The sequence below is a fragment of the Artemia franciscana genome, chromosome 18 (assembly GCF_032884065.1).
Source record: "Artemia franciscana chromosome 18, ASM3288406v1, whole genome shotgun sequence".
In the NCBI taxonomy this organism is placed as follows: Eukaryota; Metazoa; Arthropoda; class Branchiopoda; order Anostraca; family Artemiidae; genus Artemia; species Artemia franciscana.
In genome coordinates, this window is record NC_088880.1 from 19,725,618 (window position 1) to 19,743,618 (window position 18,001).

Here is an 18,001-nt window from a genome sequence, read left to right on the forward strand (position 1 = left end):
ACAATTAAGATATGCTATGTTGACAAGATGCATGCATATAATGTCTTTTGATTGTGTTCAAATTTGCCCTCAGTACTGTAAATACAGTAGTGTGGCAATATTGGTAGCTTGCAAATATTGCCTTTTTCATCATCTCCCCTATCATTTCCTTAATTTTCCAAATGAATATGCTCACTTATTACTCTGTTACACCCTTTTGACAACTCATACACGTAACATGTTTTGATTTAGTTCAACACTCCCCTCATTATTCTCTGGAAGGCAAACTTACAGCCCTTGTCCTGAGGACTGTGGGGAGGTTGATATCCCCAAAAACATAGTTACTGGACCTTTTAACATTGCTGGACAAAATAGCTCTCTTAAAATTTTGATTGGATGTATTTTGGGGAATGATAGGCTGTGAGGGAGGGTGATTGCCCTCTATCCACTTTTGACTCTTAATAAGGGCACTAAAACTTCTGACTTCCAATCAAATGAGCTCCATCTAATCCAAAGTGTAGCCTATATGATGCCCATTCCATAGAAACTTTATATACCCCAGGACATAACTTACATTCCTTGCCCATGGGGTCTGGGGGGTGGTATTCACTGTAAAGACATTGTTATATAATTTTTGGACTAGGGTAAAGGTACCAATGATTCAATGGTTTTTTGTAAAAAAAAAAAAGACCCTTTTCTACTCCAGAAGGCTTAATTTGAAGAGTTTTGGTTTGAAAAGGGTCTCAGTATGTAGAAAAATATCTGCAAATCTAACTATTTGATTAGAAGTTTCAAGTTTTATCAGAAAAGAGTAAAATACTCCAATTTTCTTAAATAGGAGCGTTTTCACCTACAAATTTGACAGAACACAAAAGTTACCTGTTTATGATGTAAGTCAGAACCCAATTTGACATTTGTCAAAATACTTGGGGAATACTTGTTGATGGATCCTAGTGCATTCATATGCTGCCATTTTAATTTCATTTTATCAAGAAAAAGCCAATATGGCTACATTTTGGAGAAGATCAGATGCATTGGTACTAATCCCAACTTCTTTTGCCAAAAAATAGCCAAGTGATGACAGTCTGAACATTACATAGCTAAAAAATTGTCAGGAACTCTCTTTGTGTCAAAAACAGGAAACTGAATGAATTGAAAATTCTTTTTTTTTTATCTGGGTGTCTTGGATATGCTGTCCATGTTTTCCATTGTCAAAATATAACGAAGGCTTCAAGAGATGGTGTTCCAAGTCACAACTAAGCAGAGTTATCCTGTTTTGAAGGAAAATTTCAACAGTGGTTCCATAATTGCACTGTCAAATCATTGGTGCCTTTATCCTATTGGTGATAAAATGGCTATGTCAGAATTTTAATTGAATGCATTTTTGCAGGGAGTTGCTCTCCACCATATTTGACTCTTTGAGGGAACTAGAATTATACTTTTCCTATCAAAATAGCCTCTTCTAAAGTTCAACAGCCACACCTTCCATAAAAACCTTTTATGCTAACTTACAACCCTTACCAGCAGACTCTGTCAACCCCAATGGCCTTGTTATACGATCTTGGGACTATTTTTCAATAAATAGCTATTAAAAATTTCTATTGGATAGATTTAGGGAAAACACAAAAGGGGGTGGGGCTGTCCCCTGATCACTTTGAATCTTAAAAAGTGCTCTAGGACATCTGATCTCTTATCCAATTAGCCCACTCTATAGTTTATACAACCACCCTTCCCACATAAAGCTTATATGCCCTCCAATCACTATTGGCTATTAAAAAGGGCACTAGTAATTTCAATTTCTAATCAAATGAGCCCTTTTTGAAGTTTCTACAACAACAAATAGCAATCTCAAAATTTTTATCAGATGCATTTTGGGAAAATAAGAGGTGGTTGGGGGGATCCATCCTCTAATCACTTTGAATCTTAAAAAAGACACTAGAACTTCTGATTACAAATCCAATTGCCCCCCTCTAAAGTTCATAACCACTCTTTCTATAAAAGAAAAAACCTTATATACCCAGGGGGTATAAATTATAACCCTCACCCTAAGGGATGTGGGGGTTGTCATCCTCAAAGCAAAAATTTCCTGACCTTTTAACTAGACTGAACAAAATGGCTATCTCAAAATTTTCATTGGATGTGTTTAGAGAAATGGTAGGCACAGGGAGATTGGTTGCTATCCAATCAAATTTAAATATTAAAAAGGGCACTAGCCCTTTTGATTTCCAATTGAATAAGCCCTATTTGAAGTTTCTACAACATATAATGGTCATTGCAAAATTTCTATCAGATATAATTTGGTAAAATACTAGGTGTGGAGGTAGTCATCTGCCCTCCAATCACACTGAATCTTAAAAATAGCACTAGAACTTCTTATTAGCAATCCCATGAGCCCCTTCCAAAGTTCCTACAGCCACCCTTTCTACAAAAACCTTATATGTTCCAAGGGCATAAATACAGCCCATGTTCTACAGGCTGTGAGGAGTTGTCATCCTCCAACACACAATTGTATGGACCTTTCAACTACATTGAACAAAATTATTATCTCAAAATTTTGATTGGACATGTTTGGGGAAATGGTGGACACTGGAGGGGGGGGGGATAGTAGCCCTCCAATAGTTTTTGACCATTAAAAAGGGCACTAACCCTTTCAGCTTCCAATTGAATGAGCCCTTTTGGAGTTTCTACCAAAATTCCTTTGATAGAAGGTGTCTGGATTAAGACAAATCAAAAACAAAAAAACAACAAAAATATAAATAAATAATACATTGTGGCCATATCACTCTTCACTTAGGCAGTACTATTGCCAATGATGATTGTTTTTGTGGTAATATCCCATCACCCTTTGATGGTCCCATATAAAGTCATTCTATTATTATTCCCCCTTTTCAGTAAAATTCTAGGGAATTGACTTCTTGCTATCTTGGAAAAGGTTTAGGCTAGAAAAATGAAACTTTCAGCAATGGGTCTACAGGCTAAAGTATGTCCTGGGAGGATATTTTAAATTGCCCATCTCTACTCCTTCAGGGCCCTCTAGAGGGCCCTGAAATTTGCCAACATGACAGGTCTATACCTATTAAAATTTTGACAAAACAACATTTTACCTTAATTTTCAGTTACTAGTTGCTTTTTATTTGTCCTGAGTCCTGAAAATGCAATTCCTGTTATTTGAGTAGAATTTTGAGCCATGTCTTTGTTTGTTTTTCAAAATTTAGGAAATGTATTTGCATATCTTTAAAACCTTATAAAATGGATCTGAGCAAAGTTATGAAGCTGAAAACAATTTTGTTGTACTTCAATTGAGCAGAAGATCTATTTTGCAAAGTTTCATTTTATAACACACATTTTTAAAGGTTGTCAAAGGTCAGGGCCCTCTAGAGGAAGAAGGAGTAGAGGTAGTTGCTTCAAGATACCTTCCCAGGACATACTTTAGTTGGTAGACTCATCTCTGAAAGTTTCATTTTCCTAACGTAAACCCTTTCTGATATAGCAAAAAGTCAATTAACAAGACTTTTACCCCCTTTTCATTTATTCAAAATATCATAGTATTTTTTATTTAATGTTCAAGCAGGCACTTAGGCTAAACTGGATAACTTCTAGCTTATGTAGCCTAGCATATACCTGGGTTAATTAGGGGGGGGGAGTGTAGGCTACCATGTACATGTACCAACTACTATGTTGAAAAGGAACATAAAATAAGGAGCCTTAATGTTCTAATTTTGGTAAAATTCTAGCTTAGTTAGTTTACTTTATCTTGGAGAGGGGTTAGGTTAAGAAAATGAAACTTTCAGAGATGGGTCTACAGACTAAAGCATCTCCTGGGAAGATATTTTGAGGTAGGCTACCAACTTGTAGCCTACTCCTTCTCTCTCTAAAGGGTTCTGACCTTTGATAAACTTTAAAACAATAACAAAAATTAAGATAAAATGTTGCTTTATTAAAAGATTCAATAGGTACATTTTTAAGACTTTTAAACCAGAAGAGGGTTAACATAGAATCTTGACAACACCTTCACAGAATATGGTTTTGGCCCTGGATTCAATACTGAAAGTCTTATATTTCTGATCTAACGCTTTCCAAGGCAACAAAAGTATCTAAAATTGGATTTTACCCTAATTTTACTTTATCATGACATTTCCTATCAGAGAGCAAACAAACTATGTTTTATATAAAAACTCTAAAGGTATTAGACTACTTTTTAGATTTACAGCATTTCATTCAGATTAGCCTAAACTCTATAAAATTTTGTCTCAGGGGATAATATTATTAGCCTTGACCTACAAACTTTGTTCAAAACTTTATTTCTGATGTCATGCTAGACTTTTTTCTTCCCTTTCTTCTTATAGATGGTCAATCTATCCTTACTACTAGGGTTATGGACGGCTCAGACGGCGTTCGTAAAGTGGTTCACAAAGTTTCCAGTTCCAGTTCCAAAAATTGTAGGGAGGTATACGGACTAACAACAATTCCTTTCACCTCTTTGACTTCTTCTTCAGAAAAACTAGCTACTGGAAGCGCTATTCTCCTCCAGTCTGCAAACAATGGATATATACGATTATGAACAATAATAGACTGTTATTGATTGTGGGAAGTGCGAGTACCTGAGCAACCTGTCCCCAGCAGTTTAAGGCACTAGGCCGGCCGGTACCAATACGGCTCTTCCTACTCATTCCCGCTCTCTTCTGCACAATCAAAAACTATGGATAAATCGCCTCCCATTAAAAATTGACTTCTTCAAGCTTTAATCCTTATTAAACAATATTTCTCTTCTTTAAGGGATCAATTGCTGCCTTAAATATCTTACGATCAATTTCCCATGGCAGGTTAGAATCCAGGATAGCTGTATAAGTATTTGGAATCTTAGCCAAGGAGCAGAAACGCTTAAGAGCAACAGTCTCCTCACTCTGAGCCTGGCAATCAAATAAAATATGCTGGATTGTTTCCTCTGTTGAAAAGCAGATTCGGCATAAAGGGGAATGATGTAGCTTCCAATTAAATAACAAGCTATTTAGAAGTAGGGCACCTGATTTCAGCCGGTAATATAGCACTGTATTTAATCTTGTATGAAATGGAGATAACATTAATGTACTGTGATTAACTTTGGATCTTTGCCTGATAATATCTCGTGAATTGAGGTCAGAGGAAGGACTAGGAGATAACATGGAAGCCTTTGCCGCTAGAGAATCAGCCATATCATTATATTTTATACCTTTATGACTAGGAACATGTTGAAAATAAACTTCATTTTCCTTGATCCTTAGATTAAGAAGCTGTCTTCTAATATTATATAAATCTTTGTCATTAGCAATTCTATTAATATTTTGGATCAGTAGTAATGCTGATTTAGAGTCGGAGAGACAGAGTATATTTTCAGATTCAATGTTATAATTTATGAGAGTATCCAAGGCCAGGCGGATGGCACATAATTCAGCAGACAAGATAGAAGATCCCAATGGGAGAGAAGAATAAATATTCAAATTCAGGGATGGGATACATGCTCCTGCTCCAGCTCTTTCCCTCTGGACGGATCCATCAGTATATATTTTTCTATAGTTGGGGTAAGCCTTTGAGATGTGTTCAGCCAAAATAGTCTGGATCTCATAATTAGGAATCAAATCTTTACTAATAGAGATAAGTTCTACTTGACAGCTTGGAGGACTCATTTCCCATGGGGGGGACTCAGTAAAGGGATATGCATGAAGCGAATGTTGATTCCAGTTTGGGACCTCCAGTTGAAACTGAGTTGAAAAGTTTGTGAACCACTCGAGAAAAATTTGAAAACATCAAATTTTCGATCAATCGATCACAAAGTTTGAAAACAGCTCGAGAAAAATATCCACATTAAGCAGGCGTATTGTCCAAGAAATTGAAAATTTTACGATCGCGACGCTCGCGGTGTTAACTTTCGATGTACAGATCCTCTTAACGTACTAAAATCGTAAAACCGAAACAACAGTTTCTTTCTCTATTCCGAGTCTCAATTTTTTAAAAAGAGTCTCAATTTTTTGAGCTCGTGTAACGGTAATGACGTGTAACGGTGTAACGGTAAAGATAGTGTAACGGATAGACACTACATTTATATATATACTAGCTGTTGGGGTGGCGCTTCGCGCCACCCCAACACCTAGTTGGTGGGGGTGCTTCGCGCCCCCCCCCAAGCCCCCCCGCGCGCGTAAGTCGTTACGCGCCATATTAGTTACGCGCCATTGTAGTTGTGTCCCTGTGTCCCACCTGTGAATATAGATAGATTTATATATGTGTTTCAAACTACGTAAAAATTGCGAATATACAACATTCTTGGCTTTCCCATTGTCTGTCCATATACAAAGCCGTATGTACTAATAATGACGTCATATGCAAACGCTCTTTTTACAAACAAACAAACATGCATACACACAACTCGTTTTTATATAGATAGATAGATAGATAGATACAATACAAATTAACTACGTAAAACTTGTGAATATACAACAGTCTTCGCTGTCCCATTGTCTGTGCGTATAAATAGATTGTCAGGTTTACCGACCCTCAAAGATGCAACATACAATTGTACATTGGTAAAGCAATCTGTATTAAGATCTATACCGCATTTTTCTAGTGATTGCCCTTGAGCTTTGTTGATGGTGGTTGCAAATGCTAATCGAATTGGGAATTGCAATCTTTTAAATTGAGAAAGCAGATCCGTTGGAATCATGGGAATGCGAGGAATAAGAACAGCCTCACCCTCATAAGGCCCTGTCAAGATTGTGGCATCTATTAGGTTTTCCTTTGTTTTTTTTTTTTACGGCAAGTCGCGTGCCATTGCAAAGCTTTGGTGGGTTGATATTTCTTAAAAGTATTATTGGTACGCCTATTTTTAGTTGTAGCAGGTGTGGTGGACACCCTGAAGGATCTATAGAATTTAAAAATTCAGATGGATAATTAACCGCTTCATTTGGTTCCGAAATACAAATTAACTGCGTAAAACTTGAGAATATACAACATTCTTCGCTGTCCAATTCTCGCTGCATATAAATAGATTGTCAGGTTTACCGACCCTCGAACATGCAACGTACAATTGTCCATGAGAAAAACAATCAGTATTAAGATCAATACCACATTTTTCTAATGATTGACCTTGAGCTTTGTTAATGGTGATTGCAAATGCTAATCGAATTGGGAATTGCAATCTTTTAAATTGAAAAGGCAGATCTGTTGGAATCATGGGAATGCGAGGAATAAGAACAGCCTCACCCTCAAAAGGCCCTGTCAGGATTGTGGCCTCTATTAGGTTTTCCATTGTTTTTTTTTACGGCAAGTCGAGTGCCAGTGCAAAGCTTTGGTGGGTTTATGTTACGTAACAATATTATTGGTACGCCTATTTTTAGTTGTAGCACGTGTGGTGGAAACCCTGAAAGATCTATGGAATTTAAAAATTCAGATGGATAATTAACCGCTTCATTTGGTTCCAAAACTGTGTCGACTGACTTGTAAAGGACTGCCTGGTCTTGAATCTTGGTCAAAACAATATTGTTGATTTCGTGGACGTCTATATTTTTGGGTGCGAGAATCGCTCTTTCACTTAGCCATTTATCTTCTATATATATAAAAATAAGTTGTCTGTGTGTGGATCTGTGGATGGATCAGGTGACGTCATGTTTGTCCGCATATGACGTCTGAATTATTTCACACTAATACAAAAGAAGAAAAAAACTAAAAAAGGTAAAAACTACAAAAAAAAACTAAAAAGAAAAAAAAACTAAAAAAGCCAAAAAACTAAAAAAAACTAAAAAAAGGTAAAAATCTAATAACTAAAAAAAAACTGAAAAAAATAAAAAAAGGCAAAAACTACAAAAAAAATAAAAACTAATAAAAAAACTAAAAAAGCTAAAAAACTAAAAAAACTAAAAAAAACTAAAAAAAGGTAAAAAACTAAAAAAAACTAAAAACTAAAAAAGAAAAAAACTAAAAAAAAGGAAAAAACTGAAAAATAAAAGAGAAAAAGAAAACTAAAAAAATATGAAGAAATATATATAAAAATAAGTTGTTTGTGGGTTATGTCTGTCTGTCTGTCTGTCGAGTGACGTCGTGTTTGTCCGCATATGACGTCTGAATTATTTCACACTAATACAAAAGAAGAAAAAAACTAAAAAAAGGTAAAAACTACAAAAAAAACTAAAAAGAAAAAAAACTAAAAAAGCTAAAAAACTAAAAAAAACTAAAAAAAAGTAAAAAACTAAAAACTAAAAAAAAACTGAAAAAAACTAAAAAAAGGCAAAAACTAAAAAAAAACTAAAAACTAATAAAAAAACTATAAAAGCTAAAAAACCAAAAAAACTAAAAAAACTAAAAAAAGGTAAAAAACAAAAAAAAACTAAAAACTAAAAAAGAAAAAACTAAAAAAAAGGAAAAAACTGAAAAATAAGAGAAAAAGAAAACTAAAAAAATATTAATACATATAAAAAAAAATCTAAAAATCTAAATAAACTAAAAAAGAAAAAAAAGAAAAAAGGAAAAAAATAAAGGAGAAAAACAAAACTAAAAAACGAATGTATATACAGACCGGGACACCGGGATACAAATGACGACCGGGACACAGGGAATATAAATGACGACCGGGACACAGGGACACAACTACGATGGGGACGCCGGGGGGCACAGGGGGATATAAATGACGACCGGGACACCGGGACACAAGGAATATAAATGACGCCCGGGACACTCAAAGAGAAATCACAGACTGGAACACCGGGACACAAATGACGACCGGGACACAGGGAATATAAATGACGACCGGGACACAGGGACATAACTACAAAGGGGACGCCGGGGTGCACAGGGGGATATATAAATGACGATGGCGACTCAGGGAATGGTCGATTAGCAATCACCATCAACAAAGCTCAAGGGCAATCATTAGAATCATGAGGTATAGATCTGAATACGGATTGTTTTCCATGGACCATTATATGTTGCATGTTCAAGAGTCGGTAAACCTGACAATCTATTTATATGTACAGACAATGGGACAGAAAAGAATGTTGTATATTCGCAAGTTTTACGTAGTTAAAAACATATATATATATATATATATATATATATATATATATATATATATATATATATCTATATTCACAGGTGGGACATAGGGACACAACTACAATGGCGCGTAACTAATATGGCGCGTAACAACTTACGCGCGCGGGGGGGCTTGGGGGGGGGCGCGAAGCGCCCCCACCAACTAGGTGTTGGGGTGGCGCGAAGCGCCACCCCAACAGCTAGTTATTTTTTATAATTTTTTAGAATATTCGGAAATACTTTTTCAATCAATTCATTTTTGGACGTCACTAAATTACAGAAATCAGCAGGTAGTTGTATACGTCCTGAAATTGAGTCTACTGGGAGCTTTCCGTTTCCCATTGCCAGCAATTGATCTGAAAATGTTTGACCAGAGTCATCGTTTTGCAATCGGACACGCATATTTGTAGTTAATTTTAATGTTTTTACGTGTGCCCATAAATTAGAATTTTTCAGGCAAGCATTCATTTCGTCTGCAGGAGTTGATCTAGGTATTATAGGTAATGTTTGCCTGAAATCTCCCGCAAGCAATATTAAGGTGCTGCAAAGGGTTTCGACTTCCCTCGCAAATCTTTCAAGCATTGATCCAGAGCCTCGAGCGATTTTTTGTGTGCCATTGTGCACTCATCCCAAATAATAAGTTTGCATTGCTGCAATACTTTACCCATCCCAGATGATTTGGAAATATTGCACGTGGGAGTTTCTGTAGAATGCAAGTTCAGAGGCAATTTCAAAGCGGAATGAGCAGTTCTTCCACCAGGCAGCAATGTTGCGGCTATTCCGGACGACGCAATTGTCAACGCTATATCATTTTTAGATCGAATTGATGCCAGAATCAGTTTTATCACAAACGTTTTACCAGTACCTCCTGGCGCATCCAAAAAGAAAATTTCTCCAACGTTGTTATCGACACAATGCATTATCGTATCATAAATGTCTTTTTGTTCCGACGTTAACTTGGAAATGTTATTTTGTACATACACTGCCTTTGTTGACGTATTTACATATATATTTGATTGCCTTTACGGAGTTACAGTATTCAACGTTTATGTGTGCATTAAATGTTTTTGATAATAAAGGGGAATATGGAACAACCCACTGGTTATCTACTTCGATGGTGGTACCGTTACGCTTCTTTATTATTGCTGTTTTACCGCCATCTTCAGTAGATCTTCTTCTATATTGTGGGTAACCATCATTGCCAGTAATTGTTTTGGGTACTAAAAGTCGAGGATATTGCTTTGTGCACCTTCCTTTGGCCATGCATGGTGAATTTTCGTTCAGTGCACCGCAAGGTCCATGTATCATATTTTTTACAATAATATCATGTAACCCCTTATCGACATTTTTATCAGGTATTTCAGCGGAAATCACATCATCAATTTCGTTTGAAGTAATTTTTTTATGTAGCCAGATTAGTATATGTGCGTGTGGCAAACCTCGTTTTTGCCATTCCACTGAGTACATCCAGCATCGCACTGACCCAAACACTTCATGTTTTACAAGGTAGTTTATCAGTGATTTTAACTTTTGCCGGAAGACACGTGCCGTAATGTCATGCCTATGAACCGCCGATGGTCCTTGAAGTAAAAGCTGCAGTATCTCGTCCCAAGATTGATTACATGTAAATGTAATAAATAAATCTGGACGACCATAGAGACGAACATACGCAATAGCATCTTGAGCATATTCATGCATATGACGGGGACTGCCAACATATGACGAAGGTAAAATTGTTAATCTTCCAACGTTTGTGGTATTACCGTCATTTATAACTGCATCTCGCAAATGAATGTATTGTTCAGAGCGGAGCTTGGTCTGATTCAGGCGGATATATAGCCAACGTTCTGATTCAATTTTAGCATACATATCAACCATAAATTGGTGAAACAATTCACGGCATTTTAAAATATAATTTTCTTCATCCTGCCGAATCATTAGTCTATAGGAATAATAATGCATTGCACTGCATTTCTTATTCATTTCTTTGTTAGTGGCTGGATTCATCAATTTAATATTAAAGTGATAGCCGTCGGCTCCATCCCAAAAAATGATAGGATATTGTAGGGCATCGTAGCATCGATGAGTTTCAGCAATTCTTAACAACTGAGCGTTTCGCTTATGTCCTTTTTTTAGTTTTTTTTAGTTTTTTTAGTTTTTTAGCTTTTTTAGTTTTTTTATTAGTTTTTAGTTTTTTTTTAGTTTTTGCCTTTTTTTAGTTTTTTCAGTTTTTTTTAGTTTTTAGTTTTTTACCTTTTTTTAGTTTTTTTTTAGTTTTTTAGCTTTTTTAGTTTTTTTTCTTTTTAGTTTTTTTTGTAGTTTTTACCTTTTTTAGTTTTTTTTCTTCTTTTGTATTAGTGTGAAATAATTCAGACGTCATATGCGGACAAACACGACGTCACTCGACAGACAGACAGACAGACATAACCCACAAACAACTTATTTTTATATATATTTATTCATATTTTTTTAGTTTTCTTTTTCTCTTTTATTTTTCAGTTTTTTCCTTTTTTTTAGTTTTTTTCTTTTTTAGTTTTTAGTTTTTTTTTAGTTTTTTACCTTTTTTTTAGTTTTTTTTAGTTTTTTTAGTTTTTTAGCTTTTTTAGTTTTTTTATTAGTTTTTATTTTTTTGTAGTTTTTGCCTTTTTTTATTTTTTTCAGTTTTTTTTTAGTTATTAGATTTTTACCTTTTTTTGTTTTTTTTGGTTTTTTAGCTTTTTTAGTTTTTTTTTCTTTTTAGTTTTTTTTGTAGTTTTTACCTTTTTTAGTTTTTTTCTTCTTTTGTATTAGTGTGAAATAATTCAGACGTCATATGCGAACAAACATGACGTCACCTGATCCATCCACAGATCCACACACAGACAACTTTTTTTTATATATATAGATAGACTAAACTTCAAACTTTCGGTTTTCTGTTTTAAGGTTTTCGAATTGCTTTAATCCATTGTCAAAATATATTGAAGTATTTGTGCAATCACCAGTTTTTTACATTTTAAGCAATTTAATAAAATTTAAAAAGAGCCTCAAATTTTTTAGCTCGCGTAACGGTAATAACGGTAATAACGTGTAAAAGTGTAACGGTAAAGATAGCGTAACAGACAGACCGACGGAAGGACACTACATTTATATATATACTAGCTGTTGGGGTGGCGCTTCGCGCCACCCCAACACCTAGTTGGTGGGGGCGCTTCGCGCCCCCCCAAGCCCCCCCGCGCGCGTAAGTCGTTACGCGCCATATTAGTTACGCGCCATTGTAGTTGTGTCCCTATGTCCCACCTGTGAATATAGATAGATATATTATATATATGTTTTTAACTACGTAAAACTTGCGAATATACAACATTCTTTGCTGTCCCATTGTCTGTGCATATAAATAAATTGTCAGGTTTACCGACTCTTGAACATGCAACATATAATGGTCCATGGGAAAACAATCCGTATTCAGATCTATACCTCATGATTCTAATGATTACCCTTGAGCTTTGTTGATGGTGATTGCTAATCGAACATTCCCTGTCCCGGTGTCTTGGTCGTCATTTATATCCCCCTGTGGCCCCCGGCGTCCCCGTTGTAGTTGTGTCCCTGTGTCCCGGTCGTCATTTATATTTTTTACTTATGTCCTGGTCATTATGGCTTATGTATGGTCATTTATATTCCCTGTGTCCCGGTCGTCATTTGTATCCCGGTGTCCCGGTCTGTATATACATTCGTTTTTTAGTTTTGTTTTTCTCCTTTATTTTTTTCCTTTTTTATTTTTTTTCTTTTTTAGTTTATTTAGATTTTTAGATTTTTTAGTTTTTTTATTAGTTTTTAGTTTTTTTTTTCTTTTTAGTTTTTTTGTAGTTTTTACCTTCTTTTTAGTTTTTTTAGTTTTTTTTTTTACTTATGTCCTGGTCGTCATTTATACTCCCTGTGTCCCGGTGCTTTGTTGATTGCTAATCGAACATTCCTTTTGTCCCGGTCGCTTTCTCTTTGAGTGTCGTCATACCTGGTTGGTGGGGGCGCTTCGCGCCCCCCCCAAGCCCCCCCGCGCGCGTAAGTCGTTACGCGCCATTGTAGTTGTGTCCCTATGTCCCACCTGTGAATATAGATAGATATATTATATATATGTTTTTAACTGCGTAAAACTTGCGAATATACAACATTCTTTGCTGTCCCATTGTCTGTGCATATAAATAGATTGTCAGGTTTACCGACTCTTGAACATGCAACATATAATGGTCCATGGGAAAACAATCCGTATTCAGATCTATACCTCATGATTCTAATGATTGCCCTTGAGCTTTGTTGATGGTGATTGCTAATCGACCGTTCCCTGTCCCGGTGTCCCGGTCGTCATTTATATCCCCCTGTGCCCCCCGGCGTCCCCGTTGTAGTTGTGTCCCTGTGTCCCGGTCGTCATTTATATTTTTTACTTATGTCCTGATCATTATGGCTTATGTATGGTCATTTATATCCCTGTGTCCCGGTCGTCATTTGTATCCCGGTGTCCCGGTCTGTATATACATTCGTTTTTTAGTTTTGTTTTTCTCCTTTATTTTTTTCCTTTTTTCTTTTTTTTCTTTTTTAGTTTATTTAGATTTTTAGATTTTTTAGTTTTTTATTAGTTTTTAGGTTTTTTTTTCTTTTTAGTTTTTTTGTAGTTTTTACCTTCTTTTTAGTTTTTTTAGTTTTTTTTTTTTACTTATGTCCTGGTCGTCATTTATACTCCGTGTCCCGGTGCTTTGTTGATTGCTAATCGAACATTCCTTTTGTCCCGGTCGCTTTCTCTTTGAGTGTCGTCATTTATTTTTTTCTTTTTTAGTTCTTACCTTTTTTAGTTTTTTTTAGTTTTTTAGATGAAAATTTTTTTTAGTTTTTTTCTTTTTTTTCTTTTTAGTTTTTTATTGGTTTTTACCTTTTTTTTTTAGCTTTTTTAGTTTTTTTTCGTTTTTTCTTTTTACTTTTTTTTTTAGTTTTTATCTTTTTTATTTTTTTTTTATTTTTATTCTTAATTTTATTAGTTTTCTTTTTCTCTTCTATTTTTCAGTTTTTTCCTTTTTTTTAGTTTTTTTTTTTAGTTTTTAGTTTTTTTTTAGTTTTTTACCTTTTTTTAGTTTTTTTTAGTTTTTTTAGTTTTTTAGCCTTTTTATTTTTTTTTATTAGTTTTTAGTTTTTTTGTAGTTTTTGCCTTTTTTTAGTTTTTTCAGTTTTTTTTTTAGTTTTTAGTTTTTTACCTTTTTTAGCCTAAAATTTTATTAGTTTTCTTTTTCTCTTCTATTTTTCAGTTTTTTCCTTTTTTTTAGTTTTTTTTTTAGTTTTTAGTTTTTTTTAGTTTTTTACCTTTTTTTAGTTTTTTTAGTTTTTTTAGTTTTTTAGCCTTTTTGTTTTTTTTATTAGTTTTTAGTTTTTTTGTAGTTTTTGCCTTTTTTTAGTTTTTTCCATGACGTCACCTGATCCATCCACAGATCCACACACAGACAACTTATTTTTATATATATAGATATATATATATATATATATATATATATATATATATAGATACGGAGATTTGGTATAATAATATTATTTTTGTTAAACTCATCACACAATGTACAAGGTATGATTATATATACGCCACTAGGACTATTTGCCCCACAGAACATCAAGATATAATTATCAATCATAACACATTTAAGAGCACTTATAATATTCCATGGTATTCCTAAGTTAAAAAGGCACTAGAGGTCACGCGAGAAAATTAAGAATATATCAAGTTGCAAGATACTATAAAATGAATTTTTTATACTATAGGTCAGCCATGTCATCCATAACCACAGACGTACATGAACATGGTAGTGGTTATATCTCAATTTGCTTTCAACGGCTATACATACCAGAATGTGTGATTCTTTTACGGTTAATTTCCAAATTTTCATCTTAGTAAGAAGTAGCAGCATTTCCAAACATTTCATTTTGCATTTTGCGTCTTAATATTTTTTTTATTTCACTAGAATCAAGTTCTGACTTAATTGGTCAGCTTACTACAAATGCAGCAGAAGTATCATAAAGAAGCAATTATCATATTATCAAATATGGTAAAAACCATACAATTACTGGAAATCCGGCTTCTGATTGTACTGAAAATGCTGTTAAATATCGGTCGAAGGTGGATGATGAACGCACAAAAGAAAACCGATGATATCCCCTTTTCAGACAATATAGTTTCTAAAATATTTCGCTTTATGTCCAATGACATTGAATCTACGTTAGTGAGAACAATACAACAAAGCTTTTTCCTTTTGATCCAAGTAGATTGATCTTCCGAGTTTATCAATTTTGTTTGTAATTGCAAGAAATTAGGATAATAATGTGCTTGAGGAAAATATGTTGCTATGCCATGCTATGATTTAAAAATACCCTAGTGAGGACTTCTTTAATGTAATTAAAAGCTATTTCAATCAACTTCAATATCGGCTAGGAAAATTGTTGGGGTGTCTAATCAATGTCTGGTTGTCAAAGATCTTAGAGTGGTTGCATCAAACACGTAGATGCTCTGCTTCTTGGTGTCAGTACGCTATCCATAAGCGAATTCTATCTTCAAAACCCCTCCCTCATCCATTGAAAGAAGTTTTTGACAAAGCAGTCAAAATTGTCAAGTATATTAAAGGAGTTGCAAGAAAATAAAGACTCTTTAAATTGTTATGTAATAATATGGAAAGGCTACATGTCAGATTGCTTTTTCGTGCAGAGGTTCGATGGTTATCTTTAAGAATGGTACTCCCGAGATTTTTTGAATTTAGAAATGAGGCACAAGTCTTTTTTGCAGACCAACCGTTTTCAATTGGCTTCGACATTCCATGATTTTAATATGATTTGGCAGCTTGCATACTAAAGTGAGTTTTTTTCATATATTTATAAACTTCATGTAGGATTACAAAGCGTTCCTGTTAACATTGTTGTGATATCCGATCAAATTGAGTCCATGATACAGAAATTACAATCTTGGAGATTTTAACTAATTAAGAACCAGTTTGAATTTTTTTTGCACACTTCATAGTCTCCAGATTTTCACAAATTAAAAAGATTTGTGATTCTATTTTAAATAGAGTGCAACAAATCTCATATTTCCCTTACGTATAACAAGAAGAGAAGGGGCTATAAGAACCATGATTCGTTTTGTGCCCCAAAAATTACAGATTGGAAATCATTGCACTAAGTGCAAATTAAATAAGCTATTACTTGCTTAACAATCAGACGAAAAATTTTTGTTTACAATTGGTCAGAACTTATTTTCAAACTGAATTAGTGGCCATTATTGAATAAAAGGAAAGGATCGATTGTCACAGATATAGTGAAAAGATCACCCCTTATAAGGATGATTTAAACGTTATAAAAAAGATATCGATAACAGGTTTCATAACAGCTGTGATTTAAGATATGACAAAACGTTTTTCTTAATAACTTCTATGAAAATTTGAGCCTTTCAGAGCGTTGTTATTAACAATTTTAAGGGCAAAACAAAAAAATTGAATAACAGTAATGAGGATCACAAGTTATTTGTTTAAAATATAACTAGCAATGACTTTTATTTTTAATCATGTTTTTTGATATTTTATGCTGCTTTTGATGTTTGAAATATTTTAGACCTGTATTTACGTTTGAATGCTTGATTTTGAACCCTCTGATAATTAAGAAGTTTCTGGGAATTGTTAGTAAAAATATTTGTTAGTTAGCAATTAAAATAAAACAGAATAACCAATCATGGTATAATCTTACTCATCCCAAAACCAGGGAAGATTATCCTACTATGCTTTGATAATGGTTTTGTCTTCTTCCTTTTTCATTTTATTACGGTTTGCTATGTGAACAAATTTGTAATTTGGTTCATTTCATTGGATGATTATTATTATTCCTTGTTGCCTGAAAACAAAAGATTCTAGAAATTGTGGTGGCGCAAATAGAACTTTAGAAATGAAGAGAATAACTGATTTTTTAGAGGAACAAGAAGAGTTCAAATTTCAAAAACTCACAATCATTAAAACTCAAATTTATTATATCACTCAAAATTATTAGCCTAGGCTATTAGAGAAAGGATCCAAAAAGGTAGGCCCACACAAACTGACAAGAGCTGATGGGGCTAAGACATTTAAACTAAGGGTAAAATTCTAGTTTGGTGACTTTTGGCTATCTTGGAAAGGTCTTTGGCTAAGCCCTATCACTTAGTTTATCTCAAACTAAGAGCTAAAATAGGCTATCTGTAAAAAGGGTCAAATTCTTGCAATAGGATATGTAGCCTATCAATCCTGCTCATTGCCGCTTCTATAAGAAGCACTGTATAATTCTAGCATGAGGATTTCTTGCTATGTTCAAAAGTAGCCTAGTTGCTTTAGGTGGATAAAACTTTCATAAATGAATCCAGGGCTTAAAATATAACCTGGAAAGGTAGGCTATTGCCAAGCTACTATGGCCTATGTTCCCTCTCCTTACTTTTAGTGCATACAAGATAGCAAACTTGACAGTAAATATTTGCTGTTCATATTATTGACTTAGAAGTAAAGTGAACATACCACTCAACACCTTTTTTATGCTCTTTCCAAATATAATTGGTGTCAGGGTATATATTTACACATTAGAGAGAGGGTAAAGTTTATTTCTGATGCAAATGAAAAGCAAGGGTAAAATTCTAGTTAATTGACTTCTTGCTATCTTGGAAAGAGTTTAGGCTAGGAAAATGAAATGGTAAAATTCTAGTTAATTGACTTCTTGCTATCTTGGAAAGGGTTTAGATTAGGAAAATGAAACTTTCAGGGATGGGTCTACAGGCTAAAGTATGTCCCGAAAGGGTATTTTGAAGTACCCAACTCCACTCCTTCTCCCTCTAGAGGGCCCTAAAATTCACCTACATATAGGTCTATACCTATTGAAATTTTGACAAAACAACATTTTACCTTAATTTTAAGTTACTAGTTGCTTTTTCTCTGCCTTTAGTTCTCAAAAAAACAAT

The 18,001-nt window shown here is 34.2% G+C and overlaps 2 protein-coding genes and 1 long non-coding RNA gene across 5 annotated transcripts in view; 1 reads left to right on the top strand and 2 right to left on the bottom strand.

The window, feature by feature from the left end:
- The window catches only part of LOC136038719 (uncharacterized), a 39,906-nt gene extending 35,529 nt beyond the window's left edge, over positions 1 to 4,377 (bottom strand). The window contains exon 1 of one of the 3 annotated variants that reach the window (XM_065722047.1): positions 4,261 to 4,377. The gene's annotated coding sequence lies outside the window, so the exon portion shown is untranslated. Of the gene's footprint in view, positions 1 to 4,256 lie in introns of all 3 variants that reach the window. The other 2 variants (XM_065722048.1, XM_065722049.1) reach the window with 2 other exon arrangements.
- Positions 4,378 to 11,500: 7,123 nt separating this feature from the next.
- Positions 11,501 to 11,902, bottom strand: LOC136038362 (uncharacterized). Its single transcript, XR_010620203.1, has 2 exons — positions 11,596 to 11,902; positions 11,501 to 11,542 (listed from the first exon to the last, which is right to left on the bottom strand). It is a non-coding gene; the product is annotated as an uncharacterized LOC136038362 (long non-coding RNA).
- A 5,084-nt stretch (positions 11,903 to 16,986) lies between these two features.
- Positions 16,987 to 18,001, top strand: part of LOC136038722 (inorganic pyrophosphatase-like) — a 50,789-nt gene continuing 49,774 nt past the window's right edge. Inside the window, exon 1 of the mRNA XM_065722060.1 lies at positions 16,987 to 17,100. The gene's annotated coding sequence lies outside the window, so the exon portion shown is untranslated. The remainder of the gene's footprint in view (positions 17,101 to 18,001) is intronic.